At 43.4% G+C, this 24,486-nt stretch overlaps 1 pseudogene; it reads left to right on the forward strand.

The window, feature by feature from the left end:
• LOC118386433 (rab3 GTPase-activating protein catalytic subunit-like) overlaps window positions 1-20,840 on the forward strand; it is a 78,879-nt pseudogene extending 58,039 nt beyond the window's left edge.
• Window positions 20,841-24,486: the final 3,646 nt, after the last annotated feature.

Genomic DNA, 24,486 nt, shown 5'->3' on the forward strand with positions numbered 1-24,486 from the left:
CCCCCCACATCACTTTTTTTTTATTCCGTCAAGATGTCTGAGTGTTAAATTATAGCCTGTGTGTTGCCAAGCTCTAAATAGAAAGCTAGTAATTATCCCCAGCATATGTAAATCAGTTAAAATCATCAGCCAATCAAATGAGGTGAGTTTATAGGAAAAGAGGGAGAGGGAGACAGAAGGGAGGAGAAATGTCCTTCCCCACATCCCCTTGAATGATCTGACCCATGTTGACAGTACAACACTAGACTGCTGGTTTGATTGTTGTCTGATTTGCTATGTACAGTGTTAAGAAAAAGTATGTGAACCCTTTGGAATTACCTGGATTTCTGCAAAAATGCGTCATAAAATTTGATCTGATCTTCATCTTACAACAATAGACAAACATAGTGTGCTTTTAAAAATATATATTACCTTTATTTAACCAGGCAAGTCAGTTAAGAACAAATTCTTATTTTCAATGATGGCCTAGGAACAGTGGGTTAACTGCCTGTTCAGGGGCAGAACGACAGATTAGTACCTTGTCAGCTCGGGGGTTTGAACTTGCAACCTTCCGGTTCCTAGTCCAACTCTCTAACCACTAGGCTACCCTGCCGCCCCTGCTTAAACTAATAACACACAAATTATTGTATTTTTCTTGTCTATATTGAATACATCATTTAAACATTCACAGTGTAGGTTGGCAAAAGTATGTGAACCCCGAGGCTAATGACTTTTCCAAAAGCTAATTGGAGTCAGGAGTCAGCTAACCTGGAGTCCAATCAATGAGACGAGATTGGAGGTGTTGGTTAGAGAAGCCCTGCCAAACAAAAACGCTCACAAAATTTGAGCTTGTTATTCGCAAGAAGCATTGCCTAATGTGAACCATGCTTCAAACAAAAGAGATCTCAGAAGACCTAAGATTAAGAATTGTTGACTTGCAAAAAGCTAGAAAGGGTTACAAAAACAGCTCTACCTTGATGTTCATCAGTCCAAGGTAAGACAAATTGTCTATAAATGGAGAAAGTTCAGCACTGTTGCTCCTCTCCCTAGGAGTGCCCGTCCTGCAAAGATGACTGTAAGAGCTCAGTGCAGAATGCTCAATGAGGTTAAGAAGAATCCCAGAGTGTCAGCTAAACACTTACAGAAATCTATGGAACATGCTAACATCTCTGTTGACGAGTCTACGATATGTCAAACACTAAACAAGAATGGTGTTCATGGGAAGACATCAGTGAAGAAGAAACTGCACTCTAAAAAAAACATTGCTGCATGTCTGAAGTTCGCAAAAGAGCACCTGGATGTTCCGCAGCACATCTAGCAAAATATTCTGTGGATTAAACTGAAGTTCAGTTGCTTGGAAGTGTCGTGTCTTTACTATCATTAAGACTTTTAGTTGTTATCAAAGATTCTCTGTAATTAGCATTTCGTGATTAACTAATTAATCATGTAACTGTACTTAACTAGGAAGTCAGGGAAACAAGGAAAATATTCAGATTACAAAGTTATAATTTTCCTAATACACTGCTCAAAAAAATAAAGGGAACACTTAAACAACACAATGTAACTCCAAGTCAATCACACTTCTGTGAAATCAAACTGTCCACTTAGGAAGCAACGCCTTTGTGCAAGGAGGAGCAGGAGGAGCACTGCCAGAGGCCTGCAAAATGACCTCCAGCAGGCCACAAATGTGCATGTGTCTGCTCAAACGGTCAGAAACAGACTCCATGAGGGTGGTATGAGGGCCCAATGTTTCATTTTAGCTTTTCATTTAAATTAATTTGTAAAAATGTATAAAAACATAATTCCACTTTTTAACTTATGAGGTATTCTGTGTAGACCAGTGACAGAATATCTCAATTTAAAACATTTTAAATTCAGGCCATAACACAAAGAAATGTGGAAAATGTCAAGGGGTATGAATACTTTCTGAAGGCACTGTACCTACAGTAGAAAAGAGGAGAACATCTTATTTATAATGATGTCAATGTTATTTCTCTACTCCCAATATTGATTAAATTACACTCATAGGAACTAATTACACTCACTGGAGTATCTGACATAGGCTTTGAAAACGCTCGCGTAAATAGGCTACCAGTGCGGCAAGTGCTATTGGTAAGCTTTCTTGACTTGGACATTAATTTTTGCCAAGACATGGCTAACCTTTGTTTAAACTGCTGCTCTTAACGAAAATGTGTTTGGAGTTACCTTTCTAGCTCATAAGCTATGTTAGAATTTTTACACTTCCTCTTTCAATTATAATGTGGGGAGGTCAACAAATTTAAAAACTGTTTGCCAAATCTATTCATTTTAAAAAGTTGATTACTTCTCCCTGCCTTTATCATTCAGCTCACTGGTCACCATAGCAACACCCACCCGTACGTAGCATGCGCTCCAGCAGGTTTATTTTACTGGTCATCCCTAAAGCCAACACTTCCTTTGGCTGCGTTTCCTTCCAGTTCTCTGCTGCCAATGACTGGAATGAATGACAAAAATCACTGAAGCTGGAGTCTTATATCGACCTCACTAACTTTAAGCATCAGCTGTCAGAGCAGCTTACCGATCACTGTGCCTGTACACAGCCAATCTGTAAATAGCACACCCAACTACCTCATCCCCATATTGTTACTTATCCTCTTGCTCTTTTGCACCCCAGTATCTCTACTTGCACATCATCATCTGCACATCTATCACTCCAGTGTTAATGCTAAATTGTCATTATTTCACCTCTATGGCCTGTTTATTGCCTTACCTCCACACTCTTCTACATTTGCACACACTGTACATAGATTTTTCTATTGTGTTATTGACTGTACGTTTATTTATGTGTAACTCTGTGTTGTTGTATGTTTCAAACTGCTTTGCTTTATCTTGGCCAGGTTGCAGTTGCAAATGAGAACTTGTTCTCAACTGGCCTACCTGGTTAAATAAAGGTGAAATCAAATTTTAAAAATCATTCACCTGATGATAGGACAAGACATGTACAGTAGGAAAACAAATGTTTTTGGTCACTTTTGATAGGGATCCCTGGGTCTCCGGTTTGCCTGGGAGGGGGTCCTTGGGCAGGATAAGGTTGAAGACCCATGCTGTATACTAGGGAGTAGTATAGTCGTGGCCAAAAGTTTTGAGAATGACACAAATATTAATTTTCAAGAAGTCTGCTGCTTCTTTAGAAATTTTTGTCAGATGTCACTATGGAATACTGAAGTATAATTACAAGCATTTCATAAGTGTCAAAGGCTTTTATTGACAATTACATGAAGTTGATGCAAAGAGTCAATATTTGTAGTGTTGACCCTCCTTTTTCAAAACTTCTGCAACCCGCCCTGGCATGCTGTCAATTAACTTCTGGGCCACATCCTGACTGATGGCAGCCCAGTCTTGCATGATCAATGCTTGGAGTTTGTCAGAACTTGTGAGTTTTTGTTTGTCCACCCGCCTCTTGAGGATTGACCACAAGTTCTCTATGGGATTAAGGTCTGGGGAGTTTCCTGGCCATGGACCCAAAATATTGATGTTTTGTTCCCTTTGTTATCATTTTAACTCATGGCAAGGTGCTCCATCATGCTGGAAAGGGCCATGTTCGTCACCAAACTGTTCCTGGATGGTTGGGAGAAGTTGCTCTCAGAGGATGTGTTGGTACCATTCTTTATTCATGGCTGTGTTCTTAGGCAAAATTGTGGGTCAGCCCACTCTCTTGGCTGAGAAGCAACCCAACACATGAATGGTCTCAGGATGCTTTACTGTTGGCATGACACCGAACTAATGGTAGTGCTCACCTTTAGTTTTTTCCGGATGCCCGAAACAATCGGAAAGGGGATTCATCAGAGAAAATGTCCTCAGCAGTCCAATCCCTGTACCTTTTGCAGAATATCAGTCTGTCCCTGATGTTTTTCCTGGTGAGAAGTGGCTTCGTTGCTGCCCTTCTTGACACCAGGCCATCCTCCAAAAGTCTTTGCCTCACTGTGCATGCAGATGCACTCACACCTGCCTGCTGCCATTCCTGAGCAAGCTCTCTACTGGTGGTGCCCTGATCCAGCAGCTGAATCAACTTTAGGAGACGGTCCTGGCGCTTGCTGGACTTTCTTGGGTGCCCTGAAGCCACCTTCACAACAATTGAACCTCTCTCGTTGAAGTTTTTGATGATCTGATAAATGGTTGATTTAGGTGCAATCTTACTGGAAGCAATATCCTTGCCTGTGAAGCCCTTTTTGTGCAAAGCAATGATGATGGCACGTGCTTCCTTGCAGGTTACCATGGTTGACAGAGGAAGAACAATGACCACCTTCCTTTTGAAGCTTCCAGTCTGTTATTCGAACTCAATCAGCATGACAGAGTGATCTCCAGCCTTGTCCTCGTCAACACTCACACCTGTGTTAACGAGAGAATCACTGACATGATGTCAGCTGGTCCTTTTGTGGCAGGGCTGAAATGCAGTGGAAATGTTTTTTGGGGGGATTCAGTTAATTTGCATGGCAAAGAGGGACTTTGCAATTAATTGCAATTCATCTGATCACTCTTCATAACATTCTTGAGTATATGCAAATTGCCATCATACAAACTGAGGCAGCAGAGTTTGTGAAAATTAATATTCGTGTCATTCTCAATACTTTTGGCCATGACTGTATGTTTCTGTATATGCAATAGGCTAGGTGTATCCTGCTGTTTAGTATGTACACTAAAGTAGTGGCAGGTTGCTGGTTAGGTATATACTAGTTTTAGCCTGCTGGTTTTCTATTTAAGTATTGGTAGGTTGTTGTGTTCTGAGTGGTTAGGTACAGTGCATTTGGAAAGTTTTCAGCATTTACACATTTTCTTACGTTACAGCGTTATTCTAAAATGTATTAAATAAATAGTTTACCTCCTCAATCTACACACAATACTCCATAATGGCATAATGACAGTAAAAAAATATATAAAATTGTGCAAATGTATAAAAAAATATAAATCAGAAGTAACCTATTTACATAAGAATTCAGACCCTTTTCTATGAGCTCAGGTGCATCCTGTTTCCATTGATCAACTTTTTTTATTTTTTTTATTTCACCTTTTATTTAACCAGGTAGGCAAGTTGAGAACAAGTTCTCATTTACAACTGCGACCTGGCCAAGATTAATGCAAAGCAGTTTGACACATACAACAACACAGAGTTACACATGGAATAAACAAAACATACAGTCAATAATACAGTTGAAGAAAATCTATATACAGTGTGTGCAAATGAGGTAAGAAAAGGGAGGTAAGGCAATAAATAGGCCATGGTGGCGAAGTAATTACAATATACCAATTAGACACTAGAGTGATAGATGTGCAGAATATGAATGTGTAAGTAGAGATACAGGGGTGCAAAGGAGCAAGATAAATAAATAAATAAATACAGTATGGGGATGAGGTAGTTGAATGGGCTATTTACAGATGGGCTATGTACAGGTGCAGTGATCTGTGAGCTGCTCAGACAGCTGGTGCTTAAAGCTAGTGAGGGAGGTAAGAGTCTCCAGCTTCAGTGATTTTTGCCATTTATTCCAGTCATTGGCAGCAGAGAACTGGAAGGAAATGCGGCCAAAGGAAGAATTTGCTTTGGGGGTGACTAGAGAGATACCTGTTGGAGCGCGTGCTACGGGTGGGTGTTGCTATGGTGACCAGTGAGCTGAGATAAGGCGGGGCCTTACCTATCAGAGACTTGTAGATGACCTGAAGCCAGTGGGTTTGGCGACAAGTATGAAGCGAGGGCCAGCCAACGAGAGCGTACAGGTTGCAGTGGTGGGTAGTATATGGGGCTTTGGGGACAAAACGGATGGCACTGTGATGGACTGCATCCAATTTGTTGAGTAGAGTGTTGGGAGCTATTTTGTAAATGACATCGCCGAAATCAAGGATCGTAAGGATGGTCAGTTTTACGAGGGTATGTTTGGTAGCATGAGTGAAGGATGCTTTGTTGCGAAATAGGAAGCCAATTCTAGATTTAATTTTGGATTGGAGATGCTTAACATGAGTCTGGAAGGAGAGTTTGCAGTCTGACCAGACGCCTAGGCATTTGTAGTTGTCCATATACTCAAAGTCAGAACCATCCAGAGTAGTGATGCTGGACTGGTTAGCAGGTGCGGGCAGCGATCGGTTGAAGAGCATGCATTTAGTTTTACTTGCATTTAAGAGCAGTTGGAGGCCATGGAAGGAGAGTTGTATGGCATTGAAGCTCGTCTGGAGGTAAGTTAACACAGTGTTCAAAGAAGGGCCAGATGTATACAGAATGGTGTCGTCTGCGTAGAGGTGGATCAGAGAATCACCAGAAGCAAGAGCGACATCATTGATGTATACGGAGAAGAGAGTCGGCCAGAGAATTGAAACATGTGGCACCCCCATAGAGACTGCCAGAGGTCCGGACAACAGGCCCTCCGATTTGACACACTGAACTCTGTCTGAGAAGTAGTTGGTGAACCAGGCGAGGCAGTCATTTGAGAAACCAAGGCTGTTAAGTCTGCCGATAAGAATGTGGTGATTGACAGAGTCGAAAGCCTTGGCCAGGTCGACAAATATGGCTGCACAGTAATGTCTCTTATCGATGGCAGTTATGATATCGTTTAGGACCTTGAGCGTGGCTGAGGTGCACCCATGACCAGCTCTGAAACCAGATTGCATAGCGGAGAAGGTACGGTGGGATTCGAAATGGTCGGTAATCAGTTAACTTGGCGTTCGAAGACCTTAGAAAGGCAGGGTAGGATAGATATAGGTCTGTAGCAGTTTGGGTCTTGTCACACCCTGACCAAAGTTTGCTTTGTATGTTCTATGTTTTGTTTGGTCAGGGTGTGATCTGAGTGGGCATTCTATGTTGGATGTCTCGTTTGTCTGTTTCTGTGTTTGGGCCTGATATGGTTCTCAATCAGAGGCAGGTGTTAGTCATTGTCATTAAAAAATTCTGACATTTTAATTCCAAACTACAACATTTTCAGACAAGATAGAACTGCCAAAGGGGGCGGTGTTGCAATCTACTGCAAAGATAGCCTGCAGAGTTCTGTCCTACTATCCAGGTCTGTACCCAAACAATTTGAACTTCTACTTTTAAAAATCCACCTCTCTAAAAACAAGTCTCTCACCGTTGCCGCCTGCTATAGACCACCCTCTGCCCCCAGCTGTGCTCTGGACACCATATGTGAACTGATTGCCCCCCATCTATCTTCAGAGCTCGTGCTGCTAGGCGACCTAAACTGGAACATGCTTAACACCCCAGCCATCCTACAATCTAAATTTGATGCCCTCAATCTCACACAAATTATCAATGAACCTACCAGGTACCTCCCCAAAGCCACCCTCATAGATATCATCCTAACCAACTTGCCCTCTGAATACACCTCTGCTGTCTTCAACTAAGATCTCAGCGATCACTGCCTCATTGCCTGCATCCGTAATGGGTCAGCGGTCAAACGACCTCCACTCATCACTGTAAAACGCTCCCTGAAACACTTCCGCGAGCAGGCCTTTCTAATCGACCTGGCCGGGGTATCCTGGAAGGATATTGATCTCATCCCGTCAGTAGAGGATGCCTGGATATTTTTTTAAAATGCCTTCCTAACCATCTTAAATAAACATGCCCCATTCAAAAAATGTAGAACCAGGAACAGATATAGCCCTTGGTTCTCCCCAGACCTGACTGCCCTTAACCAACACAAAAACATCCTATGGCGTTCTGCATTAACATGGAACAGCCCCCGTGATATGCAGCTGTTCAGGGAAGCTAGAAACCATTATACACAGGCAGTTAGAAAAGCCAAGGCTAGCTTTTTCAAGCAGAAATGTGCTTCCTGCAACACTAACTCAAAAAGGTTCTGGGACACTTTAAAGTCCATGGAGAATAAGAACACCTCCTCCCAGCTGCCCACTGCACTGAAGATAGGAAACACTGTCACCACTGATAAATCCACCATAATTGAGAATTTCAATAAGCATTTTTCTACAGCTGGCCATGCTTTCCACCTGGCTACTCCTACCCCGGTCAACAGCACTGCACCCCCAACAGCAACTCGCCCAAGCCTTCCCCATTTCTCCTTCTCCCAAATCCGTTCAGCTGATGTTCTGAAAGAGCTGCAAATTCTGGACCCTTACAAATCAGCTGGGCTAGACAATCTGGACCCTTTCTTTCTAAAATTATCTGCCAAAATTGTTGCCACCACTATTACTAGCCTGTTCAACCTCTCTTTCGTGTAGTCTGAGATTCCCAAAGATTGGAAAGCAGCTGCGGTCATCCCCCTCTTCAAAGGGGGGGACACTCTTGACCCAAACTGCTACAGACCTATATCTATCCTACCATGCCTTTCTAAGGTCTTCGAAAGCCAAGTCAACAAACAGATTACCGACCATTTCGAATCTCACCATACCTTCTCTGCTATGCAATCTGGTTTCAGAGCTGGTCATGGGTGCACCTCAGCCACGCTCAAGGTCCTAAACGATATCTTAACCGCCATCGATAAGAAACATTACTGTGCAGCCGTATTCATTGATCTGGCCAAGGCTTTCGACTCTGTCAATCACCACATCCTCATCGGCAGACTCGACAGCAGACCCTCCGATTTGACACACTGAACTTTATCAGATAAGTAGTTGGTGAACCAGGCGAGGCAATCATTTGAGAAACCAAGGCTTTCGACTCTGTCAATCACCACATCCTCATCGGCAGACTCAACAGCCTTGGTTTCTCAAATGATTGCCTCGCCTGGTTCACCAACTACTTCTCTGATAGAGTTCAGTTTGTCAAATCGGAGGGTCTGCTGTCCGGACCTCTGGCAGTCTCTATGGGGGTGCCACAGGGTTCAATTCTTGGACCGACTCTCTTCTCTGTATACATCAATGAGGTCGCTCTGGTGAGTCTCTGATCCACCTCTACGCAGACAACACCATTCTGTATACTTCCGGCCCTTCTTTGGACACTGTGTTAACAACCCTCCAGGCAAGCTTCAATGCCATACAACTCTCCTTCCGTGGCCTCCAATTGCTCTTAAATACAAGTAAAACTAAATGCATGCTCTTCAACCGATCGCTACCTGCACCTACCCGCCTGTCCAACATCACTACTCTGGACGGCTCTGACTTAGAATACGTGGACAACTACAAATACTTAGGTGTCTGGTTAGACTGTAAACTCTCTTTCCAGACCCATATCAAACATCTCCAATCCAAAGTTAAATCTAGAATTGGCTTCCTATTTCGCAAAACAAAGCATCCTTCACTCATGCTGCCAAACATACCCTTGTAAAACTGACCATCCTACCAATCCTGGACTTTGGCGATGTCATTTACAAAATAGCCTCCAATACCCTACTCAACAAATTGGATGCAGTCTATCACAGTGCAATCCGTTTTGTCACCAAAGCCCCATATACTACCTACCATTGCGACCTGTACGTTCTCGTTGGCTGGCCCTCGCTTCATACTCGTCGCCAAACCCACTGGCTCCATGTCATCTACAAGACCCTGCTAGGTAAAGTCCCCCCTTATCTCAGCTCGCTGGTCACCATAGCATCTCCCACCTGTATCACACGCTCCAGAAGGTATATCTCTCTCGTCACCCCCAAAACGAATTCTTTCTTTGGCCGCCTCTCCTTCCAGTCTCTCTGCTGCCAATGACTGGAACAAACTACAAAAATCTCTGAAACTGGAAACACTTATCTCCCTCACTAGCTTTAAGCATGAACTGTCAGAGCAGCTCACAGATTACTGCACCTGTACATAGCCCACCTATAATTTAGCCCAAACAACTACCTCTTTCCCAACTGTATTTTATTTATTTATTTATTTTGCTCCTTTGCACCCCATTATTTTTTATTTCTACTTTGCACATTCTTCCATTGCAAAACTACCATTCCAGTGTTTTACTTGCTATATTGTATTTACTTTGCCACCATGGCCTTTTTTGCCTTTACCTCCCTTCTCACCTCATTTGCTCACATTGTATATAGACTTGTTTATACTGTATTATTGACTGTATGTTTGTTTTACTCCATGTGTAACTCTGTATCGTTGTATCTGTCGAACTGCTTTGCTTTATCTTGGCCAGGTCGCAATTGTAAATGAGAACTTGTTCTCAAATTGCCTACCTGGTTAAATAAAGGTGAAATAAATAAAAAATTGTCTCTGATTGGGAGCCATATTTAGGTAGCCTGTTTTGTGTTGGGTTTTGTGGGTGATTGTTCCTGTCTTTGTGTTTGTTACACCAGATAGGGCTGCTTTCGGTTTTTCACAGTCCTTGTTTTTGTATATTGTTCTATTTTCAGCTTTATTAAAGATGTATCTAAATAACCACGCTGCGTTTTGGTCCGCCTCTCCTTCAACAGAAGAATCCCGTGACAGGTCTAGAGCGTCTCCCCCTTTTGAAGAGGGTGATGACCGCGTCAGCTTTCCAATCTTTGGGAATATCAGACGATACGAAAGAGAGGTTGAACAGGCTAGTAATAAGGATTGCAACAATTTCGGCAGATAATGATAGAAAGAGAGGGTCCAGATTGTCTAGCCCGGCTGATTTGTAGGGGTCCAGATTTAGCTCTTTCAGAACATCAGCTATCTGGATCTGGGTGAAGGAGAAATTGTGGGGGCTTGGGCGGGTTGCTGTGGAGGGTGCCGGGCAGTTGACCGGGGTAAGGGTAGCCAGGTGAAAAGCGTGGCCAGCCGTAGAGAAATGCTTATTGAAATTCTTAATTATTGTGGATTTATCGGTAGTGACAATGTTTCCTAGCCTCAGTGCAGTGGGCAGCTGGAAGGAGGTGTTCTTATTCTCCATGGACTTTACAGTGTCCCAGAACTTTTTTGAGTTTGTACTACAGGATGCAAATTTCTGTTTGAAAAGCTAGCCTTAGCTTTCCTAACTGCCTGTTTATATTGGTTCCTAACTTCCCTGAAAAGTTGCATATCGCGGGGGCTATTCGATGCTAATGCAGAATGCCACAGGATGTTTTTGTGCTGGTCAAGGGCAGACAGGTCTGGAGTGAACCAAGAGCTATTTCCATTCCTGGTTCTACATTTTTTGAATGGAGTTTTTAAAAAATATATATATATTTCACCTTTATTTAACCAGGTGGGCTAGTTGAGAACAAGTTCTCATTTGCAACTGCGACCTGGCCAAGATAAAGCATAGCAGTGTGAGCAGACAACACAGAGTTACATATGGAGTAAACAATTAACAAGTCAATAACACAATAGGAAGAAAAAAAAGTGGAGTCTATATACATTGTGTGCAAAAGGCATGAGGTAGGCGAATATTTACAATTTTGCAGATTAACACTGGAGTGATAAATGATCAGATGGTAATGTACAGGTAGAGATATTGGTGTGCAAAAGAGCAGAAAAGTAAATAAATAAAAACAGTATGGGGTTGAGGTAGGTAAAAATGGGTGGGCTATTTGCCGATAGACTATGTACAGCTGCAGCGATCGGTTAGCTGCTCAGATAGCAGATGTTTGAAGTTGGTGAGGGAGATAAAAGTCTCCAACTTCAGCGATTTTTGCAATTCGTTCCAGTCACAGGCAGCAGAGAACTGGAACGAAAGGCGGCCAAATGAGGTGTTGGCTTTAGGGATGATCAGTGAGATACACCTGCTGCAGCGCGTGCTACGGATGGGTGTTGCCATCGTGACCAGTGAACTGAGATAAGGCGGAGCTTTACCTAGCATGGACTTGTAGATGACCTGGAGCCAGTGGGTCTGGCGACGAATATGTAGCGAGGGCCAGCCGACTAGAGCGTACAAGTCGCAGTGGTGGGTGGTATAAGGTGCTTTAGTGACAAAACGGATGGCACTGTGATAAACTGCATCCAGTTTGCTGAGTAGAGTGTTGGAAGCAATTTTGTAGATGACATCGCCGAAGTCGAGGATCGGTAGGATAGTCAGTTTTACTAGGGTAAGTTTGGCAGCGTGAGTGAAGGAGGCTTTGTTGCGGAATAGAAAGCCGACTCTTGATTTGATTTTCGATTGGAGATGTTTGATATGAGTCTGGAAGGAGAGTTTACAGTCTAGCCAGACACATAGGTACTTATAGATGTCCACATATTCAAGGTTGGAACCATCCAGGGTGGTGATGCTGGTCAGGCTTACCGGTGCAGGCAGCGAACGGTTGAAAAGCATGCAATTGGTTTTACTAGCGTTTAAGAGCAGTTGGAGGCCACGGAAGGAGTGTTGTATGGCATTGAAGCTCGTTTGAAGGTTAGATAGCACAGTGTCCAAGGACGGGCCGGAAGTATATAGAATGGTGTCGTCTGCGTAGAGGTGGATCAGGGAATCGCCCACAGCAAGAGCAACATCATTGATATATACAGAAAAAAGAGTCGGCCTGAGAATTGAACCCTGTGGCACCCCCATAGAGACTTCCAGAGGACCGGACAGCATGCCCTCCGATTTGACACACTGAACTCTGTCTGCAAAGTAATTGGTGAACCAGGCAAGGCAGTCATCCGAAAAACCGAGGCTACTGAGTCTGCCGATAAGAATATGGTGATGAAGACGGCGGCACAGTACTGTCTTTTATCGATGGCGGTTATGATATCATTTAGTACCTTGAGCGTGGCTGAGGTGCACCCGTGACCGGCACGGAAACCAGATTGCACAGCGGAGAAGGTACGGTGGGATTCGAGATGGTCAGTGACCTGTTTGTTGACTTGGCTTTCGAAGACCTTAGATAGGCAGGGCAGGATGGATATAGGTCTGTAACAGTTTGGGTCCAGGGTGTCTCCCCCTTTGAAGAGGGGGATGACTGCGGCAGCTTTCCAGTCCTTGAGGATCTCAGACGATATGAAAGAGAGGTTGAACAGGCTGGTAATAGGGGTTGCGACAATGGCGGCGGATACTTTCAGAAATAGAGGGTCCAGATTGTCAAGCCCAGCTGATTTGTACGGGTCCAGGTTTTGCAGCTCTTTCAGAACATCTGCTATCTGGATTTGGGTAAAGGAGAACCTGGAGAGGCTTGGGCGAGTAGCTGCGGGGGGGCGGAGCTGTTGGCCGAGGTTGGAGTAGCCAGGCGGAAGGCATGGTCAGCCGTTGAGAAATGCTTGTTGAAGTTTTCGATAATCATAGATTTATCGGTGGTGACCGTGTTACCTAGCCTCAGTGCAGTGGGCAGCTGGGAGGAGGTGCTCTTGTTCTCCATGGACTTCACAGTGTCCCAGAACTTTTTGGAGTTGGAGCTACAGGATGCAAACTTCTGCCTGAAGAAGCTGGCCTTAGCTTTCCTGACTGACTGCGTGTATTGGTTCCTGACTTCCCTGAACAGTTGCATATCGTGGGGACTGTTCGATGCTATTGCAGTCCGCCACAGGATGTTTTTGTGCTGGTTGAGGGCAGTCAGGTCTGGAGTGAACCAAGGGCTGTATCTGTTCTTAGTTCTTCATTTTTTGAACGGAGCATGCTTATCTAAAATGGTGAGGAAGTTACTTTTAATGAATGACCAGGCATCCTCAACTGACGGGATGACGTCAATGTCCTTCCAGGATACCCGGGCCAGGTCGATTAAAAAGGCCTGCTCACAGAAGTGTTTTAGGGAGCGTTTGACAGTGATGACGGGTGGTCGTTTGACTGCGGCTCCGTAGCAAATACAGGCAATGAGGCAGTGATCGCTGAGATCCTGGTTGAAGACAGCGGAGGTGTATTTGGATGGCCAGTTGGTCAGGATGACGTCTATGAGGGTGCCCTTGTTCACAGATTTAGGGTTGTACCTGGTGGGTTCCTTGATGATTTGTGTGAGATTGAGGGTATCTAGCTTAGATTATAGGACTGCCGGGGTGTTAAGCATATCCCAGTTTAGGTCACCTAACAGAACAAACTCTGAAGCTAGATGGGGGGCAATCAATTCACAAATGGTGTCCAGGGCACAGCTGGGTGCTGAGGGGGGTCGGTAGCAGGCGGCAACAGTGAGAGACTTATTTCTGGAGAGAGTAATTTTCAAGATTAGTAGTTCGAACTGTTTGGGTATGGACCTGGAAAGTATGACATTACTTTGCAGGCTATCTCTGCAGTAGACTGCAACTCCTCCCCCTTTGGCAGTTCTATCTTGATGGAAGATGTTATAGTTGGGTATGGAAATCTCAGAATTTTTGGTGGCCTTCCTGAGCCAGGATTCAGACACGACAAGGACATCAGGGTTAGCAGAGTGTGCTAAAGCAGTGAGTAAAACAAACTTAGGGAGGAGGCTTCTGATGTTGACATGCATGAAACCAAGGCTTTTTCGATCACAGAAGTCAACAAATGAGGGTGCCTGGGGACATGCAGGGCCTGGGTTTACCTCCACATCACCCGCGGAACAGAGGAGGAGTAGTATGAGGGTGCGGCTAAAGGCTATCAAAACTGGTCGCCTAGAGCGTTGGGGACAGAGAATGAAAGGAGCAGATTTCTGGGCATGGTAGAATATATTCAGGGCATAATGCGCAGACAGGGGTATGGTGGGGTGCGGGTACAGCGGAGGTAAGCCCAGGCACTGGGTGATGATGAGAGAGGTTGTATCTCTGGACATACTGGTTGTAATGGGTGAGGTCACCGCATGTGTGGGAGGTGGGACATAGGAGGTATCAGGGGTATGAAGAGTGGATCTAGGGGCTCCATTGTAAACTAAAACAATGATAACTAACCTGAACAACAGTATACAAGGCATATTGACATTTGATAGAGACATACAGTAATCACAGGTGTTGAATTGGGAGAGCTAGCTAAAACATTAGCTAAAACAGTAGGTGAGACAACAACAGCTAATCAGCTAGCACAACAACAGCAGGTAAAATGGCGTAGGCTAGGCAGGGGGGCTCGGATTAACTACACACAGAGCCTGAGTGCGGCTGGGGCCGACAGATAAAACATAAACAAGCAGAATGGAGTACCGTGATTAATGGACAGTCTAGCATGCATCAGCTATGTAGCCAAGTGATCAGTGTCCAGGGGGGCAGCGGTGGATGGGGCAGGGAAGCTGGACTGGCAAGTGTTATCCAGGTTAAAAACAGTTAGCAGTGGCTAACAATGACTAAATAGCTTGTAGCAAGTTAGCTGGTTAGCTTTTGGAGGTTCTTGAGTGTGTTCTAAAAATTAAAAATAATGGCGATTCCGTATCACATTGGGTGAGGCAGGTTACCGGATGGTATAAACAAATTAAAAATCGAAAAGAGAAAGTAAATATGGGTCCAGTGAGTGTTTGGGACGCGGCGATTCAGACGGTTAGCAGGCCTGTGCTAACAAGCTAACAGTTAGTAGGCCAGGGCTAAACAAGGTAGCAGTTAGCAGACCGGGGCTAAACAAGCTAGCAGTTAGCAGGCCGAATTAGCAAGCAAGGACGTCGCGATGGGGTGAGTCTGTTTATTCCTCTTCATGCGGTGACATCGATAGACCGGTCGAGGGTCCGGATATTGTAGCCCAGGTGTATGCTTCAGTGGTAGCACAGGAGCTCTGGCTGGGCTAGCTTCAAGCTAAGTGGGTGGAAACGCTAGCCAGGAGTAATCATCGGGGGTTGCGGTTAGCTAGATAGCTAGTTGTGAAGAATCCAGCTGAAAATGTTCCGTTTGCGGTGGGAATCCGGTGGGAATCCGAGGATAAAAAATAATAGGTCCGTTATGCTCTGGTTAGAGTCGCGTTGTTCGAACTGGCGAGAGCTTTCCGAGCTAAAGGTTAGCTGATGACCGGTTAGCTGAAGACCGCTAGCAATGGTTTGCTGACTGATAGCTGGTAGCTAGCTGGTAGTTAGCTGGCTAGCTTCAGTTGAGGGGTTCCGGATCCAAAGTAGATATAAGTACTTTAGAAGAGAATAGCTACATTGGGTGAGGCGGGTTGCAGGAGAGTATTTAGAAGTTGAGGTTTAACAAAATGTTTTAAAAGATATGCAAAGAAAAATATGTTTAAAAAATATAAAAAACGATATATACAAGGGACACGACACAACAAGACGTTCGACTGCTACGCCATCTTGTATGCTAACAAATGCCTGCTCACATGCATGCTTATTTAAGATGGTGAGGAAGGCACTTTTAAAGAATAACCAGCCATCCTCAACTGACGGGATGAGGACAATGTCATTCCAGGATACCCCGGCAAGGTCGATTAGAAAGGCCTGTTCGCTGAAGTGTTTTAGGGAGCGTTTGACAGTGATGAGGGGTGGTCGTTTGACCGCAGACCCATAACAGATGCAGGCAGTGATAGCTGAGATCCTGGTTGACAACAGCAGAGGTGTATTTGGAGGGCGAGTTAGTTAGGATGATATCTATGAGGGTGCTCGTGTCTACGGATTTGTGGTTGTACCAACTTGGTTGGAGTCCACCTGTGAGTCCACCTTGGAAATGCATACACCTGTCTATATAAGGTCCCACAGTTGACAGTACATTTCAGAGCAAAAACCAAGCCATGAGGTCGAAGGAATTGTCAGTAGAGCTCTGAGACAGGTTTGGGGAAGGGTACCAAAACATTTCTGCAGCATTGAAGCCAAGAACACAGTGGCATCCATAATTCTGAAATGGAAGAAGTTTGGAACCACCAAGACTCTTCCTAGAGCTGGCCGCCCGGCCAAACTGAGCAATCGCGGGAGAATGACCAAGAAGGTGACCAAGAACCTGATAGTAACTCTGACAGAGCTCTAGAGTTCCTCTGTGGAGATTGGAGAACCGTCCAGAAGGACAACTATCTCTGCAGCACTCCACCAATCAGGCCTTTATCGTAGAGTGGCCAGAGGGAAGCCACTCTTCAGTAAAAGGCACATGACAGCCCACTTGTAGTTTTCCAAAAGCCACCTAAAGGACTCTCAGACTATGAGAAACAAGATTCTCTGGTCTGATAAAAACCAAGATTGAACTCTTTGGCCTGAATGCCAAGCGTCGAACATTTCCTGAGAGACCTGAAAATAGCTTTGTATCGACGCTTGTCATTCAACCTGACAGAGCTTGAGAGGATAAGCAGAGAAGAATGGGAGAAGCTCCCCAAATACAGGTGTGCCAAGCTTGCATCGTCATTCCCAAGAAGAATCAAGGCTGTAATCGCTGTCGAAGGTGCTTCAACAAAGTACTGAGTAAAGGGTCTGAATTCTTATGTGAATGTGATATTTCATTTATTTATTTTTTGCCAAAATTTTAAATAAAAATGTTTTTGCTTTGTCATTATGGGGTATTGTGTGTAGATTGAAGAGGGGGGAAATAATTTAATCAATTTTAGAATAAGTACACAATTGTGGAAAAGGTCTAGGGGTATGAATTCTTTCAAAATGCACTGTATATACTAGTTTTAGCCTGCTGGTTTTATAGTTAAGTGTTTTGGTAGGTTGTTGTGTTTGATACCAGTTGGCTTTAGATATTAGCATAGTGTGGCCTTGTTGTTTGATACCAGTTGGTTTTAGATATTAGCATAGTGTGGCTTTGTTGTGTTTGATACCAGTTGGCTTTAGATATTAGCATAGTGTGGCTTTGTTGTGTTTGATACCAGTTGGCTTTAGCAATTAGCATAGTGTGGCTTTGTTGTGTTTGATACCAGTTGGCTTTAGATATTAGCATAGTGTGGCTTTGTTGTGTTTGATACCAGTTGGCTTTAGATATTAGCATAGTGTGGCTTTGTTGTGTTTGATACCAGTTGGCTTTAGATATTAGCATAGTGTGGCTTTGTTGTGTTTGATACCAGTTGGCTTTAGATATTAGCATAGTGTGGCTTTGTTGTGTTTGATACCAGTTGGCTTTAGATATTAGCATAGTGTGGCTGTTATGTTCCCCAGTTTATGTGTTGTAGTTTGTGTATTTGCATGTGTTTATTTCAGGAAAATGGCTTCCTGAAATCCCTCAAGCAGCTGATTGGTCGACTCCATGGCTAATTGGAGAGCTGACCCCGCCCCCTCGTCAAGACAGCTCTCTCCAATTATATAAAAGCCAGTGTTCTGTGCAGGAGGAGAGAATTTTTGCTGGAAGTAGATTTGCTAGAGAGATTTTGCTAGAGGTAGATTTGCTAGAGGTAAATTTGCTAGAGGTAAATTTGCTAGAGGTAGATTTGCTAGAGGTAGATTTGCTAGAGGTAGATTTGCTAGAGGTAGATTTGCTAGAGGTAGATTTGCTAGAGGTAGATTTGCTAGAGGTAGATTTGCTAGAGGTAGATTTGCTAGAGGTAGATTTGCTAGAGGTAGATTTGCTAGAGGTAGATTTGCTAGAGGTAGATTTGCTAAGGAATTTTGTAGGAAAGAGATTTTGCTAGAGATTTTGCTGGGAGTTCATTGCTGAGAGTTGGTATGTTTTGTGAGTTTGTTGCTCAGATAGCGCTTATTTGATGTCGTTTGTTTTGTTTGTTTGTTTGTGAAATTGTTTAATATTCTGTTTCATTTGTTCCCAGGGGGGAAGGGGAAGGCACCTAGGGAGTGCTTAGGCAAGAGGCCCGCGGGCATACATATACCCGTAGCATATTCGCTGTCTAGGCACACTAGGTAAGACCTGGGCGGACCACCCCCTGTATTTTGGTTAGGGCACCAGGTGGTAAGTAGTGGGTAGGCAGGTAAGATAGGAGAGGGAGGGGGGGCTTTGAGATTTACTTTCTTTGCTTTGGTTCCGTCCAGCCCCTTTTCCCCATATTACCGTGTAAAGGAATAAAGTCCTTATAAACGGTACCACATTCTGTCTGTTGTCATCCTTACTCGTACCTACAGCCCTACCTTTTTCACTTCACAGAGTTTAGTTGTAGCAGGGTGTCGCGTTCCCTCTTCATAGAGACGTGCGTAACAGTGGCTTTGTTGTGTTTGATACCAGTTGGCTTTAGATATTAGCATAGTGTGGCTTTGTGTTTAATACCAGTTGGCTTTAGCAATTAGCATAGTGTGGCTTTGTTGTGTTTGATACCAGTTGGCTTTAGCAATTAGCATAGTGTGGCTTTGTTGTGTTTGATACCAGTTGGCTTTAGCAATTAGCATAGTGTGGCTTTGTTGTGTTTGCATCCCTCCAGAGTTATGCTGTGCCCCACCGAAACAAATGCAAACATTGATCTGGAAGCAAGCACCGCATCGCTCCAGCCCACTAAATGTCTCCTTACCTTTCCTCGCCTTAAACGAGATTTTGGGAGACGTGAGCAGGCATTTGTTAATTTGTAATCAGCTTGTTAATTTATGTAATTTGTTGCTGCTCAGTAAAAATAGATTGTGTTAATTTGCTGCTGTCGTTTTCCAGTACAGTCGCTTTCTCTTGCGCCAGCTCTGATCGCTGTCAAGGTTGTTTCATTCCCCCATGACTTAGAATATGGAGCAATAGAATGAGTTGTATGTTTTCCTTAGTCTCAGGTGTCATACTCTCATTGGTGGAGTGTAGTATGTTACTAAGGTCATGCTTAGGCTGCCTAAAAATATATCGTGGCCCAGTTCCACATTTTTATTTGGCTTTTTCTATGGAAAGTCTACTGTGTATTGGGCTCTGCGTTCTCCATTTTGTGTCGACCTGAATGTTAGCCACCTTGACTTCCCCCTTCTGTTTGCCCCATCCCCACAGGCTGCTTTATTGGCTCCATTGGAAGAAGACACAGGACGTGGGGGTGGCACTGATGACAGAAAGCCATTGGGAGGTGCCAGTGTGCCAGATATCCCTCCCCCTGCAGGGCGTGAGATCCTGCTGCATACATGTGTCCCGTGACCCCCTCCCTACTCCAAGGCCCTCCCCAACGCCTCATCTGTGTGCTGATGAGAGACGAATTCAGGCTGGTTGGGGCCTTCTCATCCGACACCTCCTTTTTCTGAGAGGGATAGGGACTGGTCTGGAAGATGAACCAGGGAGTTTTGTTGGTAGGTCAGGTGTGCATTTGGGCTCTGTGGTCAGTGACTGAAGTAAGGCTGTGTGTGCTGCATTGCATTATGGGTGGAGCTATGGGATAATATGTGGCTTGATTGGTTCAAAACTGAAAGCTCCACCCATCTCAGTGGTCTCCTGGGAACATCAGAGAAACAGAACGGAGGCCGGCAAGTGGCCCATACTCATGACATTATCACTCTGTGCGACGACTCATATCAGACTGTTGGTTGGTTCCCAGAGGGCTACTGTCTATGCTGGTTTAAGTCTCTCCCCCAATTGAGTTAATTGTAGTTCAGTTTGGTGAGCGAGAGGAAAGTATTGGTCTGATATCTGTGTTGTGAACATTTTCACTTATTTGGAATCCCTTGAATTGTATCTGTTTACTTGTCTTATCATTGTTAATTTCATTGTTGATTTTGCCAATTTTATTAATTTGACTTTTCAGTTGTTTGGGGTTTAAGTGCAAAATAGACCACTCACCTGGGACCTGAACTTACTGTAACTGTTGTGTAGTAAAATAAATCTCATGCTTTTATGTTGCATAACTCTGGGGAAAAAAAACACCAGGGGAAAAGAACTGTACCCTGTTGGTGTGATAATGTGGCAGAAAATGAGTTTGGGAAGAAACCAAAACGAGGATATTTCTCTGGACCCATCTCTCTGAGTCGTACTATGCTAATTAGCATATCATTCTTTTTTTTTTCCCTTCCACTCGATTGGGATCATTTGTAGTTTACCAGTGTTGCCCAATCAGTCATTGGTTGAAAGCATCTCTTAGGTACTCACAACGCTCTCTGTCTGTTCTGTAAGCCCAGACACTCACACTGCCCATCGCACTTTACAATATGCAGTTAATTTGTTTACCACGTCTTAAAGGGCCAATCTCCCGTTGCTACATCAAGTTGTTTGACTTTTACATTTCTGATATGTACCCATTGATTCTTGAAGAATATAATTTATAAATGGCTCGTGAGCTTAGTTCAACTGTCGTACCCCATCAGAACCCAAAATATAAGCTTGTTTTACTCCAATGCTTGTAAACATGTACATTTGAACAAACCGTGATTAAAACTATCATTTTAATATCATGGATGGTCAGTCCTTGCATCCATAGCTCTGTCTATGAATTTGAGAGTGGTTCCATTTCTCCAGCACCATCCCTCAGCTTTTTAGCAAAACAGTGGTGGGGAAAACACGTTATTGTTTCAACTGCTGATTGCCACTTTAAAGAATTTCTCACCATATCAATGCTTATTGATATACATGCAATTACTGTAGGTTTTCCCTTGTCACTTAAATGTATTGAATCCTGGTGGAAAGTGCAATTATACACTACCGGTCAAAAGTTTTAGAGCACCTACACATTCAAGTTTTTTTTTTGTGTGACTATTTTCAACATTGTAGAATAATAATGAAGACATCAAAAGGATGAAATATCACATGGAATCATGTAGTAACCAAAAAAGTGTTAACAAATCAAAATATATTCATCGATGAGCCACCCTTTGCCTTGACAGCTTTGCACACTCTTGGCATTCTCTCAACCAGCTTCATGAGGTAGTCACCTGGAATGCACTTCAATTAACTTTTAACAAGGTACACCTTGTTAATTTGTTGAATTTCTTTCATTCTTAATGCATTTGAGCCAATCAGTTGTGTTGTGACAAGGGAGGGTGGGTTTACAGAAGATATCCCTATGTGGTAAAAGACCAAGTCCATATTATGGCAAGAACAGCTCAAATAAGCAAAGAGAAAAGACAGTCCGTTGTTACTTAAAGACATATAGGTCAGTCAATACGGAAAATTTCAAGAACTTTGAATGTTTCTTAAAGTGCATTCGCAAAAACTGTCAAGCGCTATGATGAAACTGGCTCTCAAGAGGACCACCACAGGAAGTTACCTGCTGCAGAGGATAAGTTCATTGGAGTTACTAGCCTCAGAAATTGCAGGCCAAATAAATGCTTCACAGAGTTTAAGTAACAGACACATCTTAACATCAACTGTTCAGAGGAGACCCAACTAACCTCCAGGCTGTGTAAGGACTATTTTACCAAGAAGGAGGGTGATGGAGTGCTGCATCAGTTGACCTGGCCTCCACAGTCCCCTGAACTCAACCAAATTGAGATGGTTTGGGATGAGTCGGACCGCATAGTCTGGAGGAAAAGCAGCCAACAAGTGCTCAGCATATGTGGGAACTCCTTCAAGACTGTTGGAAAATTATTCCAGGTGAAGCTGGTTGAGAGAATTCCAAGAGTGTGCAAAGCTGTCATCAAGGCAATTCTACTTTGAAGAATCTCAAATATAAAATATATTTTGATTTGTTTAACACTTTTTGGGTTGCTACATGATTCCATATGTGTTGTTTCATAGTTTTAATGTCTCCACTATTATTCTACAATGTAGAAAAAGAACAACTCTTGAATGAGTAGGTATTCTAAAACTTTTGAAAGATCTTGTATATTGTAAAGCATTTCATATAGCAGCAGAAAGACCAGTGTCTTAGCTGATGGTGTTAGTGCTGTTTCTATGAAGAATGATGTCAAGTGCTATTCGTTGTTAAATTACTGAGTAACTTTGACTTGTTCAGTAATACGGACATATTTTTCTACTTCGTCAGTATTTGAATGATTCAACATGTGGAGCTAGCCAAAGTCTGTACAAATCAAATCAGTGTCGGTTCTAAATGTCTCAAAGTTTAGTACTGTTACTTTGGTAAAAAAAAAATATATATATATAAATAAAGTTTTAATTCAACACAAAATAAAAATGTATAATTTAATTGGTGTGTTGATGTGTTGTGTTCAACTCACACCTTACGATTCTGGTACTAAAGGTGCTTTTTTCCCACTGAATCTCAAAGATACTAAACTGCAGTTATTAAGTAAGATATTAGGTAACAATTTTACAATGCTGTTTCTAAGTAAACAGCAGGTAAATAGCAGACTGTGAAAATCATTATCACATCAATGCACTGCTGGTGCCTCATTCAGAAGAGTGATGTAAGTACTCTAGCCTCGCTGTAATGGCTTCCTTTCTGTCTCTTTAGTACGCCTAATGTCCTTTCGCCAACTGAAGTGTTTCCCCATTAACATGTTATTATTCCGGGCAACATGACTTCCTCTACATTAATGACAGACCTTGCTCTAATTTGTTACACTGAAAAGAGGCTTTTACTTTGAAGAAATTCTGGGCTATGAAGTATCTCTTTGATGAAAGAAAAAAAGAACTGTAGGATTATTTCTTGTGGAGTAGAGATTAATGGGATAACTTGACTAGATCAAGTCACTGTTCTAAAATATATTACAATGAGCAACCACAAAGGACATTATAACTAAGCCACATAATGATACGCAGTTTCTAAGTGTTTTAGGGAGTTTTCTCCTATACGAACAGGATAATGACGCCTCCTTTCTATGCGCTTTTAGCTTGTAACTTGTTCAAACGCCTCATCTGACTGAAAGGAAAGCCACAACTTTCTTTCCCAGACGTTTTTCTATCAAGTTGCTGGTATTTCTTTCCTTCGTCTCATTCTTGCTCGGCTAAATGTGTGAGCGTGTGAGACAGCTTGAGATATGGCACAATGAGATCTGTTCAGTGGGAGAGCTGTTCACAGCTTGATCGGTGGCTGCTAGATGGTTCCGTAGCGTTTCCATAAACAGAAATATGGCTGTGAAGCGTTTTCACACTCCAAGTGCAGTGCAGCTTATCACTCAGGCGCTGTTTCCATGGCGACGCGCAGCACTTTGGTTCCAGCCCCTGCCCCCAACCTCAACGGACTCTGTCTGTAATACAGCCACAAACACAAAAGTACAGTTGGATGGGTTGTTATGTGAGCAGCGATACGCAAACACACTCACACACACTTCTGTATTAATCTTTGAGACGGGAACAATATATTTCACACACACCTGAGAATTCTGATGCCCCTTTGTTCTGTTTCAATGGCAGCCCAATGGAGCACATACCTTGGTATGAATACTGTATGTTGTGAAGTTCACAAGCTCAAATGGCACAGATAAAAGAGTCGGCTGGAGCGCAGAAGAGAAGACGAGGGACTTTTTGGTGTGTTAATAGTGAAGGCTGCTTCCTTTCCCTCCACGCAAATGTGACAAAGCCAAACAGACGAGATGTTAGGAGAACTTTCTTGTGAAACTTGAGAGCACACTTGAATATGCAGCGAGAAGACATCGCATCTGGCATTTTTCACAAAGTTTCGCACCACTTAAAATAGCTGTGGCACTTTTAAATCGTCCCCTCCCCCCTCCCACCTGTCTCCCTCCCATCCTTCACTCACTCCTTCCCTCCTACCCCGCTACACCACCCCTCCCCTCTCTCCCTCCTTGAGCCAGATAATCTTGTCATAAATCAAATCTGACTCGACTATGCTGCATAGGCTGCAGTTCTGGGAGTAGAAATTAAATACAGGGCGGATAACTGTGGATTATCCACATCCATGTTTCAGTACTTTAGGGGAACTTGCTTCTCTTTCTTCATATTACCTCTCTAAGGAAGAGGGCATGTAGCAAGCTACCTCTTGAAATAGCTGTCACCTCAAGGTTCAGATTAGCTGTATAAAGTAGCTTTAAAGCAGAAAGATATATTCATTAATGCATCAATCAATGATGAGGTGTTCGTTTTGGGGTCGTAGCTCTTCTGCTCTCCTGTCTCAAGTAGCTCTCCTCACCTTTCCACCAGATTCTTCTGTGTGAATGGGAGATGACAGGCTAATCAACACGGTGCACTCTGACAGTTACACTGATGGCGATGTTT

This window comes from Oncorhynchus keta, chromosome 7 (assembly GCF_023373465.1).
Source record: "Oncorhynchus keta strain PuntledgeMale-10-30-2019 chromosome 7, Oket_V2, whole genome shotgun sequence".
NCBI lineage: Eukaryota > Metazoa > Chordata > Actinopteri > Salmoniformes > Salmonidae > Oncorhynchus > Oncorhynchus keta.